Source organism: Oncorhynchus keta, unplaced genomic scaffold (genome assembly GCF_023373465.1).
Source record: "Oncorhynchus keta strain PuntledgeMale-10-30-2019 unplaced genomic scaffold, Oket_V2 Un_scaffold_9322_pilon_pilon, whole genome shotgun sequence".
In the NCBI taxonomy this organism is placed as follows: domain Eukaryota; kingdom Metazoa; phylum Chordata; class Actinopteri; order Salmoniformes; family Salmonidae; genus Oncorhynchus; species Oncorhynchus keta.
In genome coordinates, this window is record NW_026291015.1 from 59,075 (window position 1) to 74,972 (window position 15,898).

General features: G+C 43.5%; 1 protein-coding gene across 1 annotated transcript in view; it reads left to right on the plus strand.

Moving 5' to 3' along the window:
• Positions 1-263: 263 nt before the first annotated feature.
• Positions 264-15,898, plus strand: part of LOC118382620 (cysteinyl leukotriene receptor 1-like) — a 32,704-nt gene continuing 17,069 nt past the window's right edge. Inside the window, exons 1-2 of the mRNA XM_052517662.1 lie at positions 264-970; positions 1,072-1,136. The gene's annotated coding sequence lies outside the window, so the exon portion shown is untranslated. The remainder of the gene's footprint in view (positions 971-1,071; positions 1,137-15,898) is intronic.

The following is a 15,898-nucleotide window of genomic DNA, read 5'->3' on the forward strand; positions in this document are numbered from 1 at the left end:
AAATGGCTATATATCGGCTGTGTCTTTGGTGGTGGTTTGACATAAATATGTGCTATGTTTTCGCCGTAAAACATTTTAGAAATCTGACTCACTGGGTAGATGAACAAGGTGTTTATCTTTCATTTGAGCTATTGGACTTGTTAATGTGTGGAGGTTAAATATTTCTAAGAATATTTTTGCATTCTGTGCGCCATCTTTTGAGTTGAGCGTGGGGGGGGGGGCCCTTGGGGAACCTGGTAGCGTGAACAAGTTAACTACCATAACTAATGCCTAGGATTTTTCTGAGTGGGCAGATGCAGTTTCGAGTTTCATGGATGACGTCGGTTCAATAGACAGACAGACAGACAGACAGAATGAAGAAACGGGTTAATCTGGCTTAATACATTACCATATGGTGTGAAGAAACTGACTGGCTGCTTGACAGACTGACTGACTGACTGACTGCTTGACAGACTGACTGACTGACTGGCTGCTTGACAGACTGACTGACTGGCTGGCTGGCTGACTGACTGGCTGCTTGACTGGTTGACTGGTTGACTGGCTGGCAAAGGGAGGGAGGGGACATCCATAAAGATCTTTACAGTAAATTGATGATGCCCTCACACACTGGACATCTTGTCTTTTCATTCTTCCTCTCTAGAAGTGGGTTTTGCAGGAGATTATTGACATGGGATTATCTGCTATAATAACAGATGCTGAGGTCATCATCAATTTACTGTAAAGAACTTTATTGATGTTACTGTGTGGTCTCCCTCCCTCCGACAGGCATCATCACTCAACATTATTACAACAAAAACACAGAGAGTCCGAGAAAACGTGTGAGAGCGAAAGAGCGTGTGTGTGAGAGAGAGTGAGACAGACAGAGAGAGAGAGAGAGAGGAGTCTGAGTGTATCCCACAGCAGCAGTACTCAGAGGCTGAAGCAGAGCAGCAGGTTCTGTCATCTATCAGGCAATATTCTGCAGGTTACGGTAAGAAACTCTCTGTTTATATGAACAAACCTCTGTATATGGAATGGAATTAAATGAGTTACTTCATATTTACCATTGATTGAGCTGCCCTTCTTGAACAGGGCTCCCTTGTGGTCTGCTGACTTCAATAGGAAACCCTTAAACACAACTTCTTCATCAGCAGCAGGTAAAGTGTCTGAGCAGCGATCAGATCATTGTGGGTCTATTCAAGGCCATAAATGTGTCAACATCTAGAGAGCAATGCTTACTGGTTCACACACAGTGTTAGTAAACAGATAGGTTTGTATAAACAGGTGTTCGTGTGGGCTACATGTGTGAGATTAGAAAGGGACCTGACCTGACCTGGGACAGACAGACAAGTCTTGGTATCGTACATAGGTGTGAAGGGCCACAGTTCAGCATTATAGACAGACAGTAAAAGTATGTTCAACATTGTTCAACATATGATAGTAAAATGACACGTTGCTGCACTGCTGTATAACCACCAATTAGATATCAACAGGGTTATGCTCTCTGCTGTATAACCACCAATTAGATATCAACAGGGTTATGCTCTCTGCTGTATAACCACCAATTAGATATCAACAGGGTTATGCTCTCTGCTGTAAAACCACCAATTAGATATCAACAGGGTTATGCTCTCTGCTGTATAACCACCAATTAGATATCAACAGGGTTATGCTCACTGCTGTATAACCACCAATTAGATATCAACAGGGTTATGCTCTCTGCTGTAAAACCACCAATTAGATATCAACAGGGTTATGCTCTCTGCTATATAACCACCAATTAGATATCAACAGGGTTATGGTCTCTGCTGTAAAACCACCAATCAGATATCAACAGGGTTATGCTCTCTGCTGTAAAACCACCACTCATATATCAACAGGGTTATGCTCTCTGCTTTAAAACCACAAATTAGATATCAACAGGGTTATGCTCTCCGCTGTAAAACCACCAATTAGATATCAACAGGGTTATGCTCTCTGCTGTAAAACCACCAATTAGATATCAACAGGGTTATGCTCTCTGCTGTAAAACCACCAATTAGATATCAACAGGGTTATGCTCTCTGCTGTAAAACCACCAATCAGATATCAACATGGTTATGCTCTCTGCTGTATAACCACCAATTAGATATCAACAGGGTTATGCTCTCTGCTGTATAACCACCAATTAGATATCAACAGGGTTATGCTCTCTGCTGTATAACCACCAATTAGATATCAACAGGGTTATGCTCACTGCTGTATAACCACCAATTAGATATCAACAGGGTTATGCTCTCTGCTGTAAAACCACCAATTAGATATCAACAGGGTTATGCTCTCTGCTGTATAACCACCAATTAGATATCAACAGGGTTATGCTCTCTGCTGTATAACCACCAATTAGATATCAACAGGGTTATGCTCTCTGCTGTATAACCACCAATTAGATATCAACAGGGTTATGCTCACTGCTGTATAACCACCAATCAGATATCAACAGGGTTATGCTCTCTGCTGTAAAACCACCAATCAGATATCAACAGGGTTATGCTCTCTGCTGTATAACCACCAATTAGATATCAACAGGGTTATGCTCACTGCTGTATAACCACCAATTAGATATCAACAGGGTTATGCTCTCTGCTGTAAAACCACCAATTAGATATCAACAGGGTTATGCTCTCTGCTGTAAAACCACCAATTAGATATCAACAGGGTTATGCTCACTGCTGTATAACCACCAATTAGATATCAACAGGGTTATGCTCTCTGCTGTAAAACCACCAATCAGATATCAACAGGATTATACTCTCTGCTGTAAAACCACCAATCAGATATCAACAGGGTTATGCTCTCTGCTGTAAAACCACCAATTAGATATCAACAGGGTTATGCTCTCTGCTGAATAACCACCAATTAGATATCAACAGGGTTATGCTCTCTGCTGTATACATTTACATTTATAACCACCAATTAGATATCAACAGGGTTATGCTCTCTGCTGTATAACCACCAATTAGATATCAACAGGGTTATGCTCTCTGCTGTATAACCACCAATTAGATATAAACAGGGTTATGCTCTCTGCTGTATAACCACCAATTAGATATCAACAGGGTTATGCTCTCTGCTGTATAACCACCAATTAGATATCAACAGGGTTATGCTCTCTGCTGTATAACCACCAATTAGATATCAACAGGGTTATGCTCTCTGCTGTATAACCACCAATTCGATATCAACAGGGTTATGCTCTCTGCTGTAAAACCACCAATTAGATATCCCCAGGGTTATGCTCTCTGCTGTAAAACCACCAATTAGATATCAACAGGGTTATGCTCTCTGCTGTATAACCACCAATTAGATATCAACAGGGTTATGCTCACTGCTGTATAACCACCAATTAGATATCAACAGGGTTATGCTCTCTGCTGTAAAACCACCAATTAGATATCAACAGGGTTATGCTCTCTGCTGTATAACCACCAATTAGATATCAACAGGGTTATGCTCACTGCTGTATAACCACCAATTAGATATCAACAGGGTTATGCTCTCTGCTGTAAAACCACCAATTAGATATCAACAGGGTTATGCTCTCTGCTGTATAACCACCAATTAGATATCAACAGGGTTATGGTCTCTGCTGTAAAACCACCAACCAGATATCAACAGGGTTATGCTCTCTGCTGTAAAACCACCACTCAGATATCAACAGGGTTTTGCTCTCTGCTGTAAAACCACAAATTAGATATCAACAGGGTTATGCTCTCTGCTGTAAAACCACCAATTAGATATCAACAGGGTTATGCTCTCTGCTGTAAAACCACCAAATAGATATCAACAGGGTTATGCTCTCTGCTGTAAAACCACCAATCAGATATCAACAGGGTTATGCTCTCTGCTGTATAACCACCAATTAGATATCAACAGGGTTATGCTCTCTGCTGTATACATTTACATTTATAACCACCAATTAGATATCAACAGGGTTATGCTCACTGCTGTATAACCACCAATTAGATATCAACAGGGTTATGCTCTCTGCTGTAAAACCACCAATTAGATATCAACAGGGTTATGCTCTCTGCTGTAAAACCACCAATTAGATATCAACAGGGTTATGCTCACTGCTGTATAACCACCAATTAGATATCAACAGGGTTATGCTCTCTGCTGTAAAACCACCAATCAGATATCAACAGGGTTATGCTCTCTGCTGTAAAACCACCAATCAGATATCAACAGGGTTATGCTCTCTGCTGTAAAACCACCAATTAGATATCAACAGGGTTATGCTCTCTGCTGTATAACCACCAATTAGATATCAACAGGGTTATGCTCTCTGCTGTATACATTTACATTTATAACCACCAATTAGATATCAACAGGGTTATGCTCTCTGCTGTATAACCACCAATTAGATATCAACAGGGTTATGCTCTCTGCTGTATAACCACCAATTAGATATAAACAGGGTTATGCTCTCTGCTGTATAACCACCAATTAGATATCAACAGGGTTATGCTCTCTGCTGTATAACCACCAATTAGATATCAACAGGGTTATGCTCTCTGCTGTATAACCACCAATTAGAGGGTTATCTGTATAAACAGGGTTATGCTCTCTGCTGTATAACCACCAATTAGATATCAACAGGGTTATGCTCTCTGCTGTATAACCACCAATTAGATATCAACAGGGTTATGCTCTCTGCTGTATAACCACCAATTAGATATCAACAGGGTTATGCTCTCTGCTGTAAAACCACCAATTAGATATCAACAGGGTTATGCTCTCTGCTGTATAACCACCAATTAGATATCAACAGGGTTATGCTCACTGCTGTATAACCACCAATTAGATATCAACAGGGTTATGCTCTCTGCTGTAAAACCACCAATTAGATATCAACAGGGTTATGCTCTCTGCTGTATAACCACCAATTAGATATCAACAGGGTTATGGTCTCTGCTGTAAAACCACCAATCAGATATCAACAGGGTTATGCTCTCTGCTGTAAAACCACCACTCAGATATCAACAGGGTTTTGCTCTCTGCTGTAAAACCACAAATTAGATATCAACAGGGTTATGCTCTCTGCTGTAAAACCACCAATTAGATATCAACAGGGTTATGCTCTCTGCTGTAAAACCACCAAATAGATATCAACAGGGTTATGCTCTCTGCTGTAAAACCACCAATCAGATATCAACAGGGTTATTTTAATGAATTTCCTCCTCTTCTTCCGAAGAGGAGAGGCGAAACGGATCAGAGGACCAATACGCGGCGTGGTAATTGTCCATGGTACTTTTTAATGCTTTAAGGTACACATGAACAAACTAACAAAAACAAGAAATGTGAAAACTCAAAAACAGTCCTATCTGGTGCACACACAGAGACAGGAACAATCACCCACCAACACACAGTGAAACCCAGGGTATGATTCTCAATCAGAGACAACTAATGACACCTGCCTCTGATTGAGAACCATACTAGGCCGAAACATAGAAATAACCAAAACATAGAAAAACAAACATAGACTGCCCACCCAACTCACGCCCTGACCATACTAATAAATACAAAACACAGAAAATAAAGGTCAGAACGTGACAGTACCCCCAAAGGTGCGGACTCCGGCCGCAAAACCTTGATATCAGGGGAGGGTCTGGGTGGGCGTCTGTGCAGATGGCGGTTCTGGCGCGGGACGCACCCCACTTCACCATTGTCTTAGTCCGCTGTTATTGTCCGCCTCCGTGGCTTTCTCACCATGGCAACCCCTCTCAATGACCCCACTGGACAGAGGGGCAGCTCGGGACAGAGGGGCAGAAGCTCAGATATCAGAGGGCAGGGGCTCTGGCGCCCTGGGCTGAGGGGCTCTGGCGCCTCTGGGCTGAGGGGCTCTGGCGCCTCTGGGCTGAGGGGCTCTGGTGCCTCTGGGCTGAGGGGCTCCGGCAGCGGCGCCGATATCAGGCAGGGATGCTCCGGCAGCGGCACGGGACAGGCGGGAGGCTCCGGCAGCGGCGCCGGACAGGTATAACCACCGGACAGGCGGGGCGCTCTTTGCAGCGGCGCCGGACAGGCGGGATGCTCCGGCAGCGGCACCTGATATCAACAGGGGCATGACGGGCGGGACGCTTCTCCGATATCAACAGGGCGCCGACAGGCGGGAGCACCTGCAGAGAGGAGACAGAGAACACCGTGGAGCTGCCACAGGAGGCAGTGGCGCCGGACAGGCGGGACACTCCGGCAGCGGCGCCGGACAGGCGGGAGGCTCCGGCAGCGGCGCCGGATCAGGCGGGAGGCAGCGGCGCCGGACAACGGGAGGCTCCGGCAGCGGCGCCAGATATCAACAGGGTTATCAACAGGGTTATGCTCTCTGCTGTAAAACCGCTGCAGCGGCACCAATTAGGGCAGGCGGTTACGCTCCGGCAACGGCGCAGGACAGGCGGGACGCTCCGGCAGCGGCACCGGACAGGCGGGAGCACCTGCAGGGAGGAGACTGAGAGACAGCCTGGTGCGTGGGGCTGCCACAGGAACCACCAGGCTGGGGAGACTTTCAGGAGGCTTGGTGTTAGGAGGAGCCTGAAAGACCGGGCTGTGGGGAGCACTGGAGCTCTGGTGCGCAACCTTGGCACCACTTCCCAGGCTGGACAACTAAGCCCGGACCTCCAGAGTGCAGGCACAGGTTGAACCGGGCTGTGGGTAAGCACGGAGATCTAGTGCTTACTACACGCAAGGCTCCACTCCCACAGTTGCCCGGTACGAGCGGATATCAGGCAGAGGACGACTGCACCCTCCCAGCGCCCGGAGACACAGCACGCAGAGCCGGCGCAGGATAACCACCAAGACTATCAACGGGTGAGCAGGCACCATACGCTCTGGCTCAATGCCCCACTCGCATGGCACAGGGTTATGCGGGGGGATATAGCGCACCGGGTATGGACACGCACTAAATACACCGTGCGCTGCATAAACGGTGCCTGACCAGTAATGCGCTGCTTATCATAAGCACGAAGTGAGCTCAGGTCTGCTACCTGGCTTAGTACCACACCTCGTGTGCCCCTGTAAAAAAAAAAATTATGGGGCTGCCTCTCTGTACCTAGATATCACTGCCGTGCTGGCTCCTCATAAAACCACCGCTCAGATATCGCTGCCTCCAGCTCTGCTTTGGGGCTGCGATTTTCCCCAGCCCGTGCCCAGGGTCCCTCTCCGTTCAGTATCTCCTCCCATGTCCAGGAGTCCTGTGATGGTGGCCTCTGTTGTTGATGCTGCTGCTGCTGTCGTCGCTGTCCTTTACCACGCCGCTTGGTCCGATTTTGGTGGGTGATTTTAATGAATTTCCTCCTCTTCTTCCGAAGAGGAGAGGCGAAACGGATCAGAGGACCAATACGCGGCGTGGTAATTGTCCATGGTACTTTTTAATGCTTTAAGGTACACATGAACAAACTAACAAAAACAAGAAATGTGAAAACTCAAAAACAGTCCTATCTGGTACACACACAGAGTAGGAACAATCACCCACCAACACACAGTGAAACCCAGGCTACCTAAGTATGATTCTCAATCAGAGACAACTAATGACACCTGCCTCTGATTGAGAACCATACTAGGCCGAAACATAGAAATAACCAAAACATAGAAAAACAAACATAGACTGCCCACCCAACTCACGCCCTGACCATACTAACTAAATACAAAACACAGAAAATAAAGGTCAGAACGTGACAGTTATCAACAGGGTTATGGTCTCTGCTGTAAAACCACCAATCAGATATCAACAGGGTTATGCTCTCTGCTGTATAACCACCAATTAGATATCAACAGGGTTATGCTCTCTGTTGTAAAACCACCAATTAGATATCAACAGGGTTATGCTCTCTGCTGTAAAACCACCAATTAGATATCAACAGGGTTATGCTCACTGCTGTATAACCACCAATTAGATATCAACAGGGTTATGCTCTCTGCTGTAAAACCACCAATTAGATATCAACAGGGTTATGCTCTCTGCTGTATAACCACCAATTAGATATCAACAGGGTTATGCTCACTGCTGTAAAACCACCAATCAGATATCAACAGGGTTATGCTCTCTGCTGTATAACCACCAATTCGATATCAACAGGGTTATGCTCTCTGCTGTAAAACAACCAATTAGATATCAACAGGGTTATGCTCTCTGCTGTAAAACCACCAATTAGATATCAACAGGGTTATGCTCTCTGCTGTAAAACCACCAATTAGATATCAACAGGGTTATGCTCTCTGCTGTAAAACCACCAATTAGATATCAACAGGGTTATGCTCACTGCTGTATAACCACCAATCAGATATCAACAGGGTTATGGTCTCTGCTGTAAAACCACCAATCAGATATCAACAGGGTTATGCTCTCTGCTGTATAACCACCAATTAGATATCAACAGGGTTATGCTCTCTGTTGTAAAACCACCAATTAGATATCAACAGGGTTATGCTCTCTGCTGTAAAACCACCAATTAGATATCAACAGGGTTATGCTCACTGCTGTATAACCACCAATTAGATATCAACAGGGTTATGCTCTCTGCTGTAAAACCACCAATTAGATATCAACAGGGTTATGCTCACTGCTGTATAACCACCAATCAGATATCAACAGGGTTATGCTCTCTGCTGTAAAACCACCAATCAGATATCAACAGGGTTATGCTCTCTGCTGTATAACCACCAATTAGATATCAACAGGGTTATGCTCACTGCTGTATAACCACCAATTAGATATCAACAGGGTTATGCTCTCTGCTGTAAAACCACCAATTAGATATCAACAGGGTTATGCTCTCTGCTGTAAAACCACCAATTAGATATCAACAGGGTTATGCTCACTGCTGCATAACCACCAATTAGATATCAACAGGGTTATGCTCACTGCTGTAAAACCACCAATTAGATATCAACAGGGTTATGCTCTCTGCTGTAAAACCACCAATCAGATATCAACAGGGTTATGCTCTCTGCTGTAAAACCACCAATTAGATATCAACAGGGTTATGCTCTCTGCTGTAAAACCACCAATTAGATATCAACAGGGTTATGCTCTCTGCTGTAAAACCACCAATTAGATATCAACAGGGTTATGCTCTCTGCTGTAAAACCACCAATTAGATATCAACAGGGTCATGCTCTCTGCTGTAAAACCACCAATCAGATATCAACAGGGTTATGCTCTCTGCTGTATAACCACCAATTAGATATCAACAGGGTTATGCTCTCTGCTGTAAAACCACCAATTAGATATCAACAGGGTTATGCTCTCTGCTGTATAACCACCAATTAGATATCAACAGGGTTATGCTCTCTGCTGTAAAACCACCAATTAGATATCAACAGGGTTATGCTCTCTGCTGTAAAACCACCAATTAGATATCAACAGGGTTATGCTCTCTGCTGTATAACCACCAATTAGATATCAACAGGGTTATGCTCTCTGCTGTAAAACCACCAATCAGATATCAACAGGGTTATGCTCTCTGCTGTAAAACCACCAATCAGATATCAACAGGGTTATGCTCTCTGCTGTATAACCACCAATTAGATATCAACAGGGTTATGCTCACTGCTGTATAACCACCAATTAGATATCAACAGGGTTATGCTCTCTGCTGTAAAACCACCAATTAGATATCAACAGGGTTATGCTCTCAGCTGTATAACCACCAATTAGATATAAACAGGGTTATGCTCACTGCTTTATAACCACCAATTAGATATCAACAGGGTTATGCTCTCTGCTGTAAAACCACCAATTAGATATCAACAGGGTTATGCTCACTGCTGTATAACCACCAATTAGATATCAACAGGGTTATGCTCTCTGCTGTAAAACCACCAATCAGATATCAACAGGGTTATGCTCTCTGCTGTATAACCACCAATTAGATATCAACAGGGTTATGCTCACTGCTGTATAACCACCAATTAGATATCAACAGGTTTATGCTCACTGCTGTATAACCACCAATTAGATATCAACAGGTTTATGCTCTCTGCTGTAAAACCACCAATTAGATATCAACAGGGTTATGCTCTCTGCTGTAAAACCACCAATTAGATATCAACAGGGTTATGCTCACTGCTGTATAACCACCAATTAGATATCAACAGGGTTATGCTCACTGCTGTAAAACCACCAATTAGATATCAACAGGGTTATGCTCTCTGCTGTAAAACCACCAATCAGATATCAACAGGGTTATGCTCTCTGCTGTATAACCACCAATTAGATATCAACAGGGTTATGCTCTCTGCTGTAAAACCACCAATTAGATATCAACAGGGTTATGCTCTCTGCTGTAAAACCACCAATTAGATATAAACAGGGTTATGCTCTCTGCTGTAAAACCACCAATTAGATATCAACAGGGTTATGCTCTCTGCTGTAAAACCACCAATTAGATATCAACAGGGTTATGCTCTCTGCTGTAAAACCACCAATTAGATATCAACAGGGTTATGCTCTCTGCTGTAAAACCACCAATTAGATATCAACAGGGTTATGCTCTCTGCTGTAAAACCATCAATCCGATATTATCATCTGAACACATCTTTGTTATGCGTCCGTCTGTCCGTCTGTCTTATCCTCCCTTATTCTGCTGAACCTCTTTCTCTCTCTCTCAGCCTCTCTTATCCTCCCTTATTTTGCTGAACCTCTCTCTTTCTCTCTCTCATCCTCCCTTATCCTGCTGGCCCTCTCAAACTGGACCTCTCTTGAGGAGGGAGAAGAACCATCTTCATTATTGTTTTGAAAATATAAATCTCTTGTACAACCGGGAAAGGTAGGTCATTGTTCAGGCCATAATGTTCCCTACATAATGATACAAAGCATGACATGTTCTCCTTGAAATTGAGATAAGTTATTCACAAAGGGGAAAATACACAGGGAGAGAAGATGTGTATTGGGTACGGTCTGCCAAATGCTAGGCATTTGGAATTGGCCTGGTCTTTCATCAGCACACGTCCATACACTAGAGAGCAGAACCCTGCTGATATCTGATTGGTGGTTTTGCAGCAGAGAGCAAAACTCTGTTATCAGAGAGCTGGAGCTGAACTCAGACCTTAGAGTGGCAATCAGCAGTTTCTGCATCCATGGACATAAAAATTAATGATACTGTATATTCCCTTTGATTCTTGAAGAATATAACTTATAAGTGCCTCATGAGCTTAGTTCTACAATCGTACCTCATCAGAACCCAAAATATTAGCTTGTTTTACTCCAATGTTTATAAACAAAAGCAAATGTAAACACATCTATATTGCCTCAAGATATTGTTAAACCTATACTGTTGATATCATGGTCAGTCCTTGCATCCATACCTGTGTCTTTGAATTTGATAGTGGTTCCATTTCTCCAGGCCCATCCCCCTGCTTTTTACTGAAACAGTGTTGGGGAGACGGCTTTGTTATCGTTTCAACTAATGATTGGCGCTTTAAGAATGTTACGAAAGATTGTTAGCTTTGCTAGTAAGGTGCTAGGGGTCAAGCAGTCAGGTCTGGAGGTCATTTATGAAGGCGCTAGGGCTCAAGCAGTCAGGGCTGGTGGTCATTTATGAAGGTGCTAGGGGTCAAGCAGTCAGGTCTGGAGGTCATTTATGAAGGTGCTAGGGGTCAAGCAGTCAGGTCTGGAGGTCATTTATGAAGGTGCTAGTGGTCAAGCAATCAGGTCTGGAGGTAATTTATGATAGAAAAAGCCCAAAAGGTATTGATGGAACCAAGACATTCTCTTTACCAGGAGTTGGAGCTACTCCCTGTAGAGGAACATTCCAGGGTACCAGAGCAGAAAATAAATAACATTAACATTGAAGTTAAACTACCAGGAGGACCAGTGTTCTGGACTACAGCTAACATTGTAGTTAAACTACCAGGAGGACCAGTGTTCTGGACTACAGCTAACATTGTAGATAAACTACAAGTAGGAACAGTGTTCTGGACTACAGCTAACATTGTAGGTAAACTACCAGTGTTCTGGCCTCCAGATAACATTGTAGGTAAACTACCAGGAGGACCAGTGTTCTGGACTACAGCTAACATTGTAGTTAAACTACCAGTAGGAACAGTGTTCTGGACTACAGCTAACATTGTAGATAAACTACAAGTAGGAACAGTGTTCTGGACTACAGCTAACATTGTAGTTAAACTACCAGTAGGAACAGTGTTCTGGACTACAGCTAACATTGTAGATACACTACCAGTAGGACCAGTGACCTGGACTACAGCTAACATTGTAGTTAAACTACCAGTGTTCTGGACTACAGCTAACATTGTAGTTAAACTACCAGGAGGACCAGTGTTTTGGACTACAGCTAACATTGTAGTTAAACTACCAGGAGGACCAGTGTTCTGGACTACAGCTAACATTGTAGTTAAACTACCAGTGTTCTGGCCTCCAGATAACATTGTAGTTCAACTACCAGTGTTCTGGACTATAGCTAACATTGTAGTTAAACTACCAGTGTTCTGGACTACAGCTAACATTGTAGTTAAACTACCAGTGTTCTGGACTACAGCTAACATTGTAGTTAAACTACCAGGAGGACCAGTGTTCTGGACTACAGCTAACATTGTAGTTAAACTACCAGGAGGACCAGTGTTCTGGACTACAGCTAATATTGTAGTAAAACTACCAGTAGGAACAGTGTTCTGGCCTACAGCTAACATTGTAGATACACTACCAGGAGGACCAGTGTTCTGGATTACAGCTAACATTGTAGTTAAACTACCAGTGTTCTGGCCTCCAGATAACATTGTAGGTAAACTACCAGGAAGACCAGTGTTCTGGACTACAGCTAACATTGTAGTTAAACTACCAGTGTTCTGGACTACAGCTAACATTGTAGTTAAACTACCAGGAGGACCAGTGTTATGGACTACAGCTAACATTGTAGTTAAACTACCAGTGTTTTGGACTACAGCTAACATTGTAGTTAAACTACCAGGAGGACCAGTGTTCTGGACTACAGCTAACATTGTAGTTAAACTACCAGGAGAACCAGTGTTCTGGACTACAGCTAACATTGTAGTTAAACTACCAGGAGGACCAGTGTTCTGGACTACAGCTAACATTGTAGTTAAACTACCAGGAGAACCAGTGTTCTGGACTACAGCTAATATTGTAGTAAAACTAGCAGTAGGAACAGTGTTCTGGACTACAGCTAACATTGTGGATACACTACCAGGAAGATCAGTGTTCTGGCCTCCAGATAACATTGTGGATAAACTACCAGGAGGACCAGTATCCTGGACTACAGCTAACATTGTAGGTAAACTACCAGGAGAACCAGTGTTCTGGACTACAGCTAATATTGTAGTTAAACTACCAGGAGGACCAGTGTTCTGGACCACAGCTAACATTGTAGTTAAACTACCAGGAGGACCAGTGTTCTGGACTACAGCTAACATTGTAGTTAAACTACCAGGAGGACCAGTGTTCTGGACTACAGCTAACATTGTAGTTAAACTACCAGGAGAACCAGTGTTCTGGACTACAGCTAATATTGTAGTAAAACTAGCAGTAGGAACAGTGTTCTGGACTACAGCTAACATTGTGGATACACTACCAGGAAGATCAGTGTTCTGGCCTCCAGATAACATTGTGGATAAACTACCAGGAGGACCAGTGTCCTGGACTACAGCTAACATTGTAGGTAAACTACCAGGAGGAACAGTGTTCTGGCCTACAGCTAACATTGTAGATACACTACCAGGAGGACCAGTGACCTGGACTACAGCTAACATTGTAGTTAAACTACCAGTGTGCTGGACTACAGCTAACATTGTAGTTAAACTACCAGTGTTCTGGACTACAGCTAACATTGTAGTTAAACTACCAGTAGGAACAGTGTTCTGGACTACAGCTAACATTGTAGATAAACTACAAGTAGGAACAGTGTTCTGGACTACAGCTAACATTGTAGTTAAACTACCAGGAGGACCAGTGTTCTGGACTACAGCTAACATTGTAGTTAAACTACCAGTGTTCTGGCCTCCAGATGACATTGTAGGTAAACTACCAGGAGGACCAGTGTTCTGGACTACAGCTAACATTGTAGTTAAACTACCAGTAGGAACAGTGTTCTGGACTACAGCTAACATTGTAGATAAACTACAAGTAGGAACAGTGTTCTGGACTACAGCTAACATTGTAGATACACTACCAGTAGGACCAGTGACCTGGACTACAGCTAACATTGTAGTTAAACTACCAGTGTTCTGGACTACAGCTAACATTGTAGTTAAACTACCAGGAGGACCAGTGTTTTGGACTACAGCTAACATTGTAGTTAAACTACCAGGAGGACCAGTGTTCTGGACTACAGCTAACATTGTAGTTAAACTACCAGTGTTCTGGCCTCCAGATAACATTGTAGTTCAACTACCAGTGTTCTGGACTACAGCTAACATTGTAGTTAAACTACCAGTGTTCTGGACTACAGCTAACATTGTGGATACACTACCAGGAAGATCAGTGTTCTGGCCTCCAGATAACATTGTGGATAAACTACCAGGAGGACCAGTGTCCTGGACTACAGCTAACATTGTAGTTAAACTACGAGGAGGACCAGTGTTCTGGACTACAGCTAACATTGTAGGTAAACTACCAGGAGGAACAGTGTTCTAGCCTACAGCTAACATTGTAGATACACTACCAGGAGGACCAGTGACCTGGACTACAGCTAACATTGTAGTTAAAGTACCAGTGTTCTGGACTACAGCTAACATTGTAGTTAAACTACCAGTGTTCTGGACTACAGCTAACATTGTAGTTAAACTACCAGTAGGAACAGTGTTCTGGACTACAGCTAACATTGTAGATAAACTACAAGTAGGAACAGTGTTCTGGACTACAGCTAACATTGTAGATACACTACCAGGAGGACCAGTGACCTGGACTACAGCTAACATTGTAGTTAAACTACCAGTGTGCTGGACTACAGCTAACATTGTAGTTAAACTACCAGTGTTCTGGCCTCCAGATAACATTGTAGGTAAACTACTAGGAGGACCAGTGTTCTGGACTACAGCTAACATTGTAGTTAAACTACCAGTAGGAACAGTGTTCTGGACTACAGCTAACATTGTAGATAAACTACAAGTAGGAACAGTGTTCTGGACTACAGCTAACATTGTAGATACACTACCAGTAGGACCAGTGACCTGGACTACAGCTAACATTGTAGTTAAACTACCAGTGTTCTGGACTACAGCTAACATTGTAGTTAAACTACCAGGAGGACCAGTGTTTTGGACTACAGCTAACATTGTAGTTAAACTACCAGGAGGACCAGTGTTCTGGACTACAGCTAACATTGTAGTTAAACTACCAGTGTTCTGGCCTCCAGATAACATAGTAGTTCAACTACCAGTGCTCTGGACTACAGCTAACATTGCAGTTAAACTACCAGTGTTCTGGACTACAGCTAACATTGTGGATACACTACCAGGAAGATCAGTGTTCTGGCCTCCAGATAACATTGTGGATAAACTACCAGGAGGACCAGTGTCCTGGACTACAGCTAACATTGTAGTTAAACTACCAGGAGGACCAGTGTTCTGGACTACAGCTAACATTGTAGGTAAACTACCAGGAGGAACAGTGTTCTGGCCTACAGCTAACATTGTAGATACACTACCAGGAGGACCAGTGACCTGGACTACAGCTAACATTGTAGTTAAAGTACCAGTGTTCTGGACTACAGCTAACATTGTAGTTAAACTACCAGTGTTCTGGACTACAGCTAACATTGTAGTTAAACTACCAGTAGGAACAGTGTTCTGGACTACAGCTAACATTGTAGATAAACTACAAGTAGGAACAGTGTTCTGGACTACAGCTAACATTGTAGTTAAACTACCAGGAGGACCAGTGTTCTGGACTACAGCTAACATTGTAGTTAAA